At 39.9% G+C, this 12139-nt stretch overlaps 10 non-coding genes across 10 annotated transcripts; all 10 read left to right on the forward strand.

Annotated features, from left to right (window-relative positions):
* Nucleotides 1-192: 192 nt before the first annotated feature.
* Nucleotides 193-304, forward strand: trnal-caa. The gene is made up of 2 exons: nucleotides 193-230; nucleotides 259-304. It is a non-coding gene; the product is annotated as a tRNA-Leu (tRNA).
* Nucleotides 305-1709: 1405 nt separating this feature from the next.
* trnal-caa lies at nucleotides 1710-1821 on the forward strand. Its single transcript has 2 exons — nucleotides 1710-1747; nucleotides 1776-1821. It is a non-coding gene; the product is annotated as a tRNA-Leu (tRNA).
* A 359-nt stretch (nucleotides 1822-2180) lies between these two features.
* On the forward strand, nucleotides 2181-2292 carry trnal-caa. The gene is made up of 2 exons: nucleotides 2181-2218; nucleotides 2247-2292. It is a non-coding gene; the product is annotated as a tRNA-Leu (tRNA).
* A 395-nt stretch (nucleotides 2293-2687) lies between these two features.
* Nucleotides 2688-2799, forward strand: trnal-caa. The gene is made up of 2 exons: nucleotides 2688-2725; nucleotides 2754-2799. It is a non-coding gene; the product is annotated as a tRNA-Leu (tRNA).
* A 1269-nt stretch (nucleotides 2800-4068) lies between these two features.
* Nucleotides 4069-4180, forward strand: trnal-caa. The gene is made up of 2 exons: nucleotides 4069-4106; nucleotides 4135-4180. It is a non-coding gene; the product is annotated as a tRNA-Leu (tRNA).
* Nucleotides 4181-4573: 393 nt separating this feature from the next.
* On the forward strand, nucleotides 4574-4685 carry trnal-caa. The gene is made up of 2 exons: nucleotides 4574-4611; nucleotides 4640-4685. It is a non-coding gene; the product is annotated as a tRNA-Leu (tRNA).
* A 261-nt stretch (nucleotides 4686-4946) lies between these two features.
* trnal-caa lies at nucleotides 4947-5058 on the forward strand. Its single transcript has 2 exons — nucleotides 4947-4984; nucleotides 5013-5058. It is a non-coding gene; the product is annotated as a tRNA-Leu (tRNA).
* A 1273-nt stretch (nucleotides 5059-6331) lies between these two features.
* trnal-caa lies at nucleotides 6332-6443 on the forward strand. The gene is made up of 2 exons: nucleotides 6332-6369; nucleotides 6398-6443. It is a non-coding gene; the product is annotated as a tRNA-Leu (tRNA).
* Nucleotides 6444-7845: 1402 nt separating this feature from the next.
* On the forward strand, nucleotides 7846-7957 carry trnal-caa. The gene is made up of 2 exons: nucleotides 7846-7883; nucleotides 7912-7957. It is a non-coding gene; the product is annotated as a tRNA-Leu (tRNA).
* An 824-nt stretch (nucleotides 7958-8781) lies between these two features.
* On the forward strand, nucleotides 8782-8893 carry trnal-caa. The gene is made up of 2 exons: nucleotides 8782-8819; nucleotides 8848-8893. It is a non-coding gene; the product is annotated as a tRNA-Leu (tRNA).
* Nucleotides 8894-12139: the final 3246 nt, after the last annotated feature.

The following is a 12139-nucleotide window of genomic DNA, read 5'->3' on the forward strand; positions in this document are numbered from 1 at the left end:
AATGAAGATGTGGCTTCAAATCACACTTCTGTCAAAAGGGGCTTTGATAACTGAAAGAAGTGTTGAGACACAGAAAATGTAAACATTTTTTTGGCCGAGTGGTTTAAACGGTTCAACTTATTGCCAAGTCAACATATTCTGCTGCTACAAATTACATTTGTTGAATTACTGTTCATACAGCACATATTGCATGTCAGAATGGCCGAGTGGTCTAAGGCGCCAGACTCAAGGCTTTTTCACCTTCTCAGTTGATGAGGTTTCTGGTCTCCAAATGGAGGCGTGGGTTCAAATCCCACTTCTGACAAAGGTTCTTTGTAACTGGAAGAAGTGTTGAGATAGTAAAATTTCAATTTCAGCCTCTGCCAGTTGATAAGGTTTCTGCTCTCCACATAGTGGCATGGGTTCAAATCTGGCTTCAGACAAAGTCTGAAAATCGAATAAATGCTGATGCCTTAACTGTAATAGTAGGCATTTCTGCTTTTGCACAGTATCCCATTTTGGTCTACAAATGAAGATGTGGCTTCAAATCACACTTCTGTCAAATGGTCTTTGATAACTGAAAGAAGTGTTGAGACACAGAAAATGTAAACATTTTTTGGCCGAGTGGTTTAAACGGTTCAACTTATTGCCAAGTCAACATATTTTGCTGCTACAAATTACATTTGTTGAATTACTGTTCATACAGCACATATTGCATGTCAGAATGGCCGAGTGGTCTAAGGCGCCGGACTCAAGGCATTTTCACCTTCTCAGTTGATGAGGTTTCTGATCTCCAAATGGAGGCGTGGGTTCAAATCCCACTTCTGACAAAGGGTCTTTTGTAACTGGAAGAAGTGTTGAGATAGTAAAAATTTCAATTTCAGCCTTGCCAGTTGATAAGGTTTCTGCCTCCACATAGTGGCACGGGTTCAAATCTGGCTTCAGACAAAGTCTGAAAATCGAATAAATGCTGATGCCTTAACTGTAATAGTAGGCATTTCTGCTTTTTGCACAGTATCCCATTTTGGTCTACAAATGAAGATGTGGCTTCAAATCACACTTCTGTCAAATGGTCTTTGATAACTGAAAGAAGTGTTGAGACACAGAAATTGTAAACATTTTTTTGCCGAGTGGTTTAAACGGTTCAACTTATTGCCAAGTCAACATATTTTGCTGCTACAAATTACATTTGTTGAATTACTGTTCATACAGCACATATTGCATGTCAGAATGGCCGAGTGGTCTAAGGCGCCAGACTCAAGGCGCTTTCACCTTCTCAGTTGATGAGGTTTCTGGTCTCCAAATGGAGGTGTGGGTTGAAATCCCACTTCTGACAAAGGTTCTTTTGTAACTGGAAGAAGTTTTGAGATAGTAAAATTTCAATTTCAGCCTTGCCAGTTGATAAGGTTTCTGCTCTCCACATAGTGGCATGGGTTCAAATCTGGCTTCAGACAAAGTCTGAAAATCGAATAAACGCTGACGCCTTAACTGTAATAGTAGGCATTTCTGCTTTTGCACAGTATCCCATTTTGGTCTACAAATGAAGATGTGGCTTCAAATCACACTTCTGTCAAAAGGGGCTTTGATAACTGAAAGAAGTGTTGAGACACAGAAAATGTAAACATTTTTTGGCTGAGTGGTTTAAACGGTTCAACTTATTGCCAAGTCAACATATTTTGCTGCTACAAATTACATTTGTAGAATTACTGTTCATGCAGCAAAACTTGCATGTCAGAATGGCCGAGTGGTCTAAGGCGCCAGACTCAAGGCATTTTCACCTTCTCAGTTGATGAGGTTTCTGGTCTCCAAATGGAGGCGTGGGTTCAAATCCCACTTCTGACAAAGGTTCTTTTTGTAACTGGAAGAAGTGTTGAGATAGTAAAAATTTCAATTTCAGCCTTGCCAGTTGAGAAGGTTTCTGCTCTCCACATAGTGGTATGGGTTCAAATCTGGCTTCAGACAAAGTCTGAAAATCGAATAAATGCTGATGCCTTAACTGTAATAGTAGGCATTTCTGCTTTTGCACAGTATCCCATTTTGGTCTACAAATGAAGATGTGGCTTCAAATCACACTTCTGTCAAAAGGGGCTTTGATTTTTTTGGCCGAGTGGTTTAAACGGTTCAACTTTTTGCCAAGTCAACATATTCTGCTGCTACAAATTACATTTGTTGAATTACTGTTCATACAACACATATTGCATGTCAGAATGGCCGAGTGGTCTAAGGCGCCAGACTCAAGGCATTTTCACCTTCTCAGTTGATCAGGTTTCTGGTCTCCAAATGGAGGCGTGGGTTCAAATCCCACTTCTGACAAAGGTTCTTTTGTAACTGGAAGAAGCGTTGAGATAGTAAAATTTCAATTTCAGCCTTGCCAGTTGATAAGGTTTCTGCTCTCCACATAGTGGCATGGGTTCAAATCTGGCTTCAGACAAAGTCTGAAAATCGAATAGACGCTGATGCCTTAACTGTAATAGTAGGCATTTCTGCTTTTGCACAGTATCCCATTTTGGTCTACAAATGAAGATGTGGCTTCAAATCACACTTCTGTCAAAAGGGGCTTTGATAACTGAAAGAAGTGTTGAGACACAGAAAATGTAAACATTTTTTTGGCCGAGTGGTTTAAACGGTTCAACTTATTGCCAAGTCAACATATTTTGCTGCTACAAATTACATTTGTTGAATTACTGTTCATACAGCAAAACTTGCATGTCAGAATGGCCGAGTGGTCTAAGGCGCCAGACTCAAGGCATTTTCATCTTCTCAGTTGATGAGGTTTCTGGTCTCCAAATGGAGGCGTGGGTTCAAATCCCACTTCTGACAAAGGTTCTTTTGTAATTGGAAGAAGTGTTGAGATAGTAAAAATTTCAATTTCAACCTTGCCAGTTGATAAGGTTTCTGCTCTCCACATAGTGGCATGGGTTCAAATCTGGCTTCAGACAAAGTCTGAAAATCGAATAACTGTTGATGCCTTAACTGTAATAGTAGGCATTTCTGCTTTTGCACAGTATCCCATTTTGGTCTACAAATGAAGATGTGGCTTCAAATCACACTTCTGTCAAAAGGGGCTTTGATAACTGAAAGAAGTGTTGAGACACAGAAAATGTAAACATTTTTTGGCCGAGTGGTTTAAACGGTTCAACTTATTGCCAATCAACATATTTTGCTGCTACAAATTACATTTGTTGAATTACTGTTCATACAGCACATATTGCATGTCAGAATGGCCGAGTGGTCTAAGGCGCCAGACTCAAGGCATTTTCACCTTCTCAGTTGATGAGGTTTCTGGTCTCCAAATGGAGGCGTGGTTCAAATCCCACTTCTGACAAAGGGTCTTTTGTAACTGGAAGAAGTGTTGAGATAGTAAAATTTCAATTTCAGCCTTGCCAGTTGATAAGGTTTCTGCTCTCCACATAGTGGCACGGGTTCAAATCTGGCTTCAGACAAAGTCTGAAAATCGAATAAATGCTGATGCCTTACATTTTTTGGCCGAGTGGTTTAAACGGTTCAACTTATTGCCAAGTCAACATATTCTGCTGCTACAAATTACATTTGTTGAATTACTGTTCATACAGCAAAATTTGCATGTCAGAATGGCTGAGTGGTCTAAGGCGCCAGACTCAAGGCATTTTCACCTTCTCAGTTGATGAGGTTTCTGGTCTCCAAATGGAGGCGTGGTTCAAATCCCACTTCTGACAAAGGTTCTTTGTAATTGGAAGAAGTGTTGAGATAGTAAAATTTCAATTTCAACCTTGCCAGTTGATAAGGTTTCTGCTCTCCACATAGTGGCATGGGTTCAAATCTGGCTTCAGACAAAGTCTGAAAATCGAATAACTGTTGATGCCTTAACTGTAATAGTAGGCATTTCTGCTTTTGCACAGTATCCCATTTTGGTCTACAAATGAAGATGTGGCTTCAAATCACACTTCTGTCAAAAGGGGCTTTGATAACTGAAAGAAGTGTTGAGACACAGAAAATGTAAACATTTTTTTGGCCGAGTGGTTTAAACGGTTCAACTTATTGCCAAGTCAACATATTTTGCTGCTACAAATTACATTTGTTGAATTACTGTTCATACAGCAAAACTTGCATGTCAGAATGGCCGAGTGGTCTAAGGCGCCAGACTCAAGGCATTTTCATCTTCTCAGTTGATGAGGTTTCTGGTCTCCAAATGGAGGCGTGGGTTCAAATCCCACTTCTGACAAAGGTTCTTTGTAATTGGAAGAAGTGTTGAGATAGTAAAATTTCAATTTCAACCTTGCCAGTTGATAAGGTTTCTGCTCTCCACATAGTGGCATGGGTTCAAATCTGGCTTCAGACAAAGTCTGAAAATCGAATAACTGTTGATGCCTTAACTGTAATAGTAGGCATTTCTGCTTTTGCACAGTATCCCATTTTGGTCTACAAATGAAGATGTGGCTTCAAATCACACTTCTGTCAAAAGGGGCTTTGATAACTGAAAGAAGTGTTGAGACACAGAAAATGTAAACATTTTTTTGGCTGAGTGGTTTAAACGGTTCAACTTATTGCCAATCAACATATTTTGCTGCTACAAATTACATTTGTTGAATTACTGTTCATACAGCACATATTGCATGTCAGAATGGCCGAGTGGTCTAAGGCGCCAGACTCAAGGCATTTTCACCTTCTCAGTTGATGAGGTTTCTGGTCTCCAAATGGAGGCGTGGGTTCAAATCCCACTTCTGACAAAGGGTCTTTTGTAACTGGAAGAAGTGTTGAGATAGTAAAAATTTCAATTTCAGCCTTGCCAGTTGATAAGGTTTCTGCTCTCCACATAGTGGCACGGGTTCAAATCTGGCTTCAGACAAAGTCTGAAAATCGAATAAATGCTGATGCCTTACATTTTTTTGGCCGAGTGGTTTAAACGGTTCAACTTATTGCCAAGTCAACATATTCTGCTGCTACAAATTACATTTGTTGAATTACTGTTCATACAGCAAAATTTGCATGTCAGAATGGCCGAGTGGTCTAAGGCGCCAGACTCAAGGCATTTTCACCTTCTCAGTTGATGAGGTTTCTGGTCTCCAAATGGAGGCGTGGGTTCAAATCCCACTTCTGACAAAGGTTCTTTTGTAATTGGAAGAAGTGTTGAGATAGTAAAAATTTCAATTTCAACCTTGCCAGTTGATAAGGTTTCTGCTCTCCACATAGTGGCATGGGTTCAAATCTGGCTTCAGACAAAGTCTGAAAATCGAATAACTGTTGATGCCTTAACTGTAATAGTAGGCATTTCTGCTTTTGCACAGTATCCCATTTTGGTCTACAAATGAAGATGTGGCTTCAAATCACACTTCTGTCAAAAGGGGCTTTGATAACTGAAAGAAGTGTTGAGACACAGAAAATGTAAACATTTTTTTGGCCGAGTGGTTTAAACGGTTCAACTTATTGCCAATCAACATATTTTGCTGCTACAAATTACATTTGTTGAATTACTGTTCATACAGCACATATTGCATGTCAGAATGGCCGAGTGGTCTAAGGCGCCTGACTCAAGGCATTTTCACCTTCTCAGTTGATGAGGTTTCTGGTCTCCAAATGGAGGCGTGGGTTCAAATCCCACTTCTGACAAAGGGTCTTTGTAACTGGAAGAAGTGTTGAGATAGTAAAATTTCACTTTCAGCCTTGCCAGTTGATAAGGTTTCTGCTCTCCACATAGTGGCACGGGTTCAAATCTGGCTTCAGACAAAGTCTGAAAATCGAATAAATGCTGATGCCTTACATTTTTTGGCCGAGTGGTTTAAACGGTTCAACTTATTGCCAAGTCAACATATTCTGCTGCTACAAATTACATTTGTTGAATTACTGTTCATACAGCAAAATTTGCATGTCAGAATGGCCGAGTGGTCTAAGGCGCCAGACTCAAGGCATTTTCACCTTCTCAGTTGATGAGGTTTCTGGTCTCCAAATGGAGGCGTGGTTCAAATCCCACTTCTGACAAAGGTTCTTTTGTAATTGGAAGAAGTGTTGAGATAGTAAAATTTCAATTTCAACCTTGCCAGTTGATAAGGTTTCTGCTCTCCACATAGTGGCATGGGTTCAAATCTGGCTTCAGACAAAAGTCTGAAAATCGAATAACTGTTGATGCCTTAACTGTAATAGTAGGCATTTCTGCTTTTGCACAGTATCCCATTTTGGTCTACAAATGAAGATGTGGCTTCAAATCACACTTCTGTCAAAAGGGGCTTTGATAACTGAAAGAAGTGTTGAGACACAGAAAATGTAAACATTTTTTTTTGCCGAGTGGTTTAAACGGTTCAACTTATTGCCAAGTCAACATATTTTGCTGCTACAAATTACATTTGTTGAATTACTGTTCATACAGCAAAACTTGCATGTCAGAATGGCCGAGTGGTCTAAGGCGCCAGACTCAAGGCATTTTCATCTTCTCAGTTGATGAGGTTTCTGGTCTCCAAATGGAGGCGTGGGTTCAAATCCCACTTCTGACAAAGGTTCTTTGTAATTGGAAGAAGTGTTGAGATAGTAAAATTTCAATTTCAACCTTGCCAGTTGATAAGGTTTCTGCTCTCCACATAGTGGCATGGGTTCAAATCTGGCTTCAGACAAAGTCTGAAAATCGAATAACTGTTGATGCCTTAACTGTAATAGTAGGCATTTCTGCTTTTGCACAGTATCCCATTTTGGTCTACAAATGAAGATGTGGTTTCAAATCACACTTCTGTCAAAAGGGCTTTGATAACTGAAAGAAGTGTTGAGACACAGAAAATGTAAACATTTTTTTGGCCGAGTGGTTTAAACGGTTCAACTTATTGCCAAGTCAACATATTTTGCTGCTACAAATTACATTTGTTGAATTACTGTTCATACAGCAAAACTTGCATGTCAGAATGGCCGAGTGGTCTAAGGCGCCAGACTCAAGGCATTTTCACCTTCTCAGTTGATGAGGTTTCTGGTCTCCAACTGGAGGCGTGGTTCAAATCCCACTTGACAAAGGTTCTTTGTAATTGGAAGAAGTGTTGAGATAGTAAAAATTTCAATTTCAGCCTTGCCAGTTGATAAGGTTTCTGCTCTCCACATAGTGGCATGGGTTCAAATCTGGCTTCAGACAAAGTCTGAAAATCGAATGACTGTTGATGCCTTAACTGTAATAGTAGGCATTTCTGCTTTTGCACAGTATCCCATTTTGGTCTACAAATGAAGATGTGGCTTCAAATCACACTTCTGTCAAAAGGGGCTTTGATAACTGAAAGAAGTGTTGAGACACAGAAAATGTAAACATTTTTTTGGCCGAGTGGTTTAAACGGTTCAACTTATTGCCAATCAACATATTTTGCTGCTACAAATTACATTTGTGGAATTACTGTTCATACAGCACATATTGCATGTCAGAATGGCCGAGTGGTCTAAGGCGCCAGACTCAAGGCTTTTTCACCTTCTCAGTTGATGAGGTTTCTGGTCTCCAAATGGAGGCGTGGTTCAAATCCCACTTCTGACAAAGGGTCTTTTGTAACTGGAAGAAGTGTTGAGATAGTAAAATTTCAATTTCAGCCTTGCCAGTTGATAAGGTTTCTGCTCTCCACATAGTGGCACGGGTTCAAATCTGGCTTCAGACAAAGTCTGAAAATCGAATAAATGCTGATGCCTTAACTGTAATAGTAGGCATTTCTGCTTTTGCACAGTATCCCATTTTGGTCTACAAATGAAGATGTGGCTTCAAATCACACTTCTGTCAAAAGGGGCTTTGATAACTGAAAGAAGTGTTGAGACACAGAAAATGTAAACATTTTTTTGGCCGAGTGGTTTAAACGGTTCAACTTATTGCCAAGTCAACATATTCTGCTGCTACAAATTACATTTGTTGAATTACTGTTCATACAGCAAAATTTGCATGTCAGAATGGCCGAGTGGTCTAAGGCGCCAGACTCAAGGCATTTTCACCTTCTTAGTTGATGAGGTTTCTGGTCTCCAAATGGAGGCGTGGGTTCAAATCCCACTTCTGACAAAGGTTATTTTGTAACTGGAAGAAGTGTTGAGATAGTAAAAATTTCAATTTCAGCCTTGCCAGTTGAGAAGGTTTCTTCTCTCCACATAGTGGTATGGGTTCAAATCTGGCTTCAGACAAAGTCTGAAAATTGAATAAATGCTGATGCCTTAACTGTAATAGTAGGCATTTCTGCTTTTGCACAGTATCCCATTTTGGTCTACAAATGAAGATGTGGCTTCAAATCACACTTCTGTCAAAAGGGGCTTTGATTTTTTGGCCGAGTGGTTTAAACAGTTCAACTTATTGCCAAGTCAACATATTTTGCTGCTACAAATTACATTTGTTGAATTACTGTTCATACAGCACATATTGCATGTCAGAATGGTCACAGTGGTCTAAGGCGCCAGACTCAAGGCTTTTTCACCTTCTCAGTTGATGAGGTTTCTGGTCTCCAAATGGAGGCGTGGGTTCAAATCCCACTTCTGACAAAGGTTCTTTGTAACTGGAAGAAGTGTTGAGATAGTAAAATTTCAATTTCAGCCTTGCCAGTTGATAAGGTTTCTGCTCTCCATAGTGGCATGGGTTCAAATCTGGCTTCAGACAAAGTCTGAAAATCGAATAAATGCTGATGCCTTAACTGTAATAGTAGGCATTTCTGCTTTTGCACAGTATCCCATTTTGGTCTACAAATGAAGATGTGGCTTCAAATCACACTTCTGTCAAAAGGGGCTTTGATTTTTTTGGCCGAGTGGTTTAAACAGTTCAACTTATTGCCAAGTCAACATATTTTGCTGCTACAAATTACATTTGTTGAATTACTGTTCATACAGCACATATTGCATGTCAGAATGGCCGAGTGGTCTAAGGCGCCAGACTCAAGGCTTTTTCACCTTCTCAGTTGATGAGGTTTCTGGTCTCCAAATGGAGGCGTGGGTTCAAATCCCACTTCTGACAAAGGTTCTTTTGTAACTGGAAGAAGTGTTGAGATAGTAAAAATTTCAATTTCAGCCTTGCCAGTTGATAAGGTTTCTGCTCTCCACATAGTGGCATGGGTTCAAATCTGGCTTCAGACAAAGTCTGAAAATCGAATAAATGCTGATGCCTTAACTGTAATAGTAGGCATTTCTGCTTTTGCACAGTATCCCATTTTGGTCTACAAATGAAGATGTGGCTTCAAATCACACTTCTGTCAAAAGGGGCTTTGATAACTGAAAGAAGTGTTGAGACACAGAAAATGTAAACATTTTTTGGCCGAGTGGTTTAAACGGTTCAACTTATTGCCAAGTCAACATATTTTGCTGCTACAAATTACATTTGTTGAATTACTGTTCATACAGCACATATTGCATGTCAGAATGGCCGAGTGGTCTAAGGCGCTGACTCAAGGCATTTTCACCTTCTCAGTTGATGAGGTTTCTGGTCTCCAAATGGAGGCGTGGGTTCAAATCCCACTTCTGACAAAGGGTCTTTGTAACTGGAAGAAGTGTTGAGATAGTAAAATTTCAATTTCAGCCTTGCCAGTTGATAAGGTTTCTGCCTCTCCACATAGTGGCACGGGTTCAAATCTGGCTTCAGACAAAGTCTGAAAATCGAATAAATGCTGATGCCTTAACTGTAATAGTAGGCATTTCTGCTTTTGCACAGTATCCCATTTTGGTCTACAAATGAAGATGTGGCTTCAAATCACACTTCTGTCAAATGGTCTTTGATAACTGGAAAGAAGTGTTGAGACACAGAAATTGTAAACATTTTTTGGCCGAGTGGTTTAAACGGTTCAACTTATTGCCAAGTCAACATATTTTGCTGCTACAAATTACATTTGTTGAATTACTGTTCATACAGCACATATTGCATGTCAGAATGGCCGAGTGGTCTAAGGCGCCAGACTCAAGGCATTTCACCTTCTCAGTTGATGAGGTTTCTGGTCTCCAAATGGAGGTGTGGGTTGAAATCCCACTTCTGACAAAGGTTCTTTTGTAACTGGAAGAAGTTTTGAGATAGTAAAATTTCAATTTCAGCCTTGCCAGTTGATAAGGTTTCTGCTCTCCACATAGTGGCATGGGTTCAAATCTGGCTTCAGACAAAGTCTGAAAATCGAATAAACGCTGATGCCTTAACTGTAATAGTAGGCATTTCTGCTTTTGCACAGTATCCCATTTTGGTCTACAAATGAAGATGTGGCTTCAAATCACACTTCTGTCAAAAGGGGCTTTGATAACTGAAAGAAGTGTTGAGACACAGAAAATGTAAACATTTTTTTGGCCGAGTGGTTTAAACGGTTCAACTTATTGCCAAGTCAACATATTTTGCTGCTACAAATTACATTTGTAGAATTACTGTTCATGCAGCAAAACTTGCATGTCAGAATGGCCGAGTGGTCTAAGGCGCCAGACTCAAGGCATTTTCACCTTCTCAGTTGATGAGGTTTCTGGTCTCCAAATGGAGGCGTGGTTCAAATCCCACTTCTGACAAAGGTTCTTTGTAACTGGAAGAAGTGTTGAGATAGTAAAATTTCAATTTCAGCCTTGCCAGTTGAGAAGGTTTCTGCTCTCCACATAGTGGCACAGGTTCAAATCTGGCTTCAGACAAAGTCTGAAAATCGAATAAATGCTGATGCCTTACATTTTTTGGCCGAGTGGGTTTAAACGGTTCAACTTATTGCCAAGTCAACATATTTTGCTGCTACAAATTACATTTGTTGAATTACTGTTCATACAGCACATATTGCATGTCAGAATGGCCGAGTGGTCTAAGGCGCCGGACTCAAGGCATTTTCACCTTCTCAGTTGATGAGGTTTCTGGTCTCCAAATGGAGGCGTGGTTCAAATCCCACTTCTGACAAAGGGTCTTTTGTAACTGGAAGAAGTGCTGAGATAGTAAAAATTTCAATTTCAGCCTTGCCAGTTGATAAGGTTTCTGCTCTCACATAGTGGCACGGGTTCAAATCTGGCTTCAGACAAAGTCTGAAAATCGAATAAATGCTGATGCCTTAACTGTAATAGTAGGCATTTCTGCTTTTGCACAGTATCCCATTTTGGTCTACAAATGAAGATGTGGCTTCAAATCACACTTCTGTCAAATGGTCTTTGATAACTGAAAGAAGTGTTGAGACACAGAAATTGTAAACATTTTTTTGGCCGAGTGGTTTAAACGGTTCAACTTATTGCCAAGTCAACATATTTTGCTGCTACAAATTACATTTGTTGAATTACTGTTCATACAGCACATATTGCATGTCAGAATGGCCGAGTGGTCTAAGGCGCCAGACTCAAGGCATGCCACCTTCTCAGTTGATGAGGTTTCTGGTCTCCAAATGGAGGTGTGGGTTGAAATCCCACTTCTGACAAAGGTTCTTTTGTAACTGGAAGAAGTTTTGAGATAGTAAAATTTCAATTTCAGCCTTGCCAGTTGATAAGGTTTCAGCTCTCCACATAGTGGCATGGGTTCAAATCTGGCTTCAGACAAAGTCTGAAAATCGACAAACGCTGATGCCTTAACTGTAATAGTAGGCATTTCTGCTTTTGCACAGTATCCCATTTTGGTCTACAAATGAAGATGTGGCTTCAAATCACACTTCTGTCAAAAGGGGCTTTGATAACTGAAAGAAGTGTTGAGACACAGAAAATGTAAACATTTTTTGGCCGAGTGGTTTAAACGGTTCAACTTATTGCCAAGTCAACATATTTTGCTGCTACAAATTACATTTGTAGAATTACTGTTCATGCAGCAAAACTTGCATGTCAGAATGGCCGAGTGGTCTAAGGCGCCAGACTCAAGGCATTTTCACCTTCTCAGTTGATGAGGTTTCTGGTCTCCAAATGGAGGCGTGGTTCAAATCCCACTTCTGACAAAGGTTCTTTGTAACTGGAAGAAGTGTTGAGATAGTAAAAATTTCAATTTCAGCCTTGCCAGTTGAGAAGGTTTCTGCTCTCCACATAGTGGTATGGGTTCAAATCTGGCTTCAGACAAAGTCTGAAAATCGAATAAATGCTGATGCCTTAACTGTAATAGTAGGCATTTCTGCTTTTGCACAGTATCCCATTTTGGTCTACAAATGAAGATGTGGCTTCAAATCACACTTCTGTCAAAAGGGGCTTTTATTTTTTTGGCCGAGTGGTTTAAACGGTTCAACTTATTGCCAAGTCAACATATTCTGCTGCTACAAATTACATTTGTTGAATTACTGTTCATACAACACAT

The sequence above is a fragment of the Puntigrus tetrazona genome, unplaced genomic scaffold (assembly GCF_018831695.1).
Source record: "Puntigrus tetrazona isolate hp1 unplaced genomic scaffold, ASM1883169v1 S000000623, whole genome shotgun sequence".
NCBI lineage: Eukaryota > Metazoa > Chordata > Actinopteri > Cypriniformes > Cyprinidae > Puntigrus > Puntigrus tetrazona.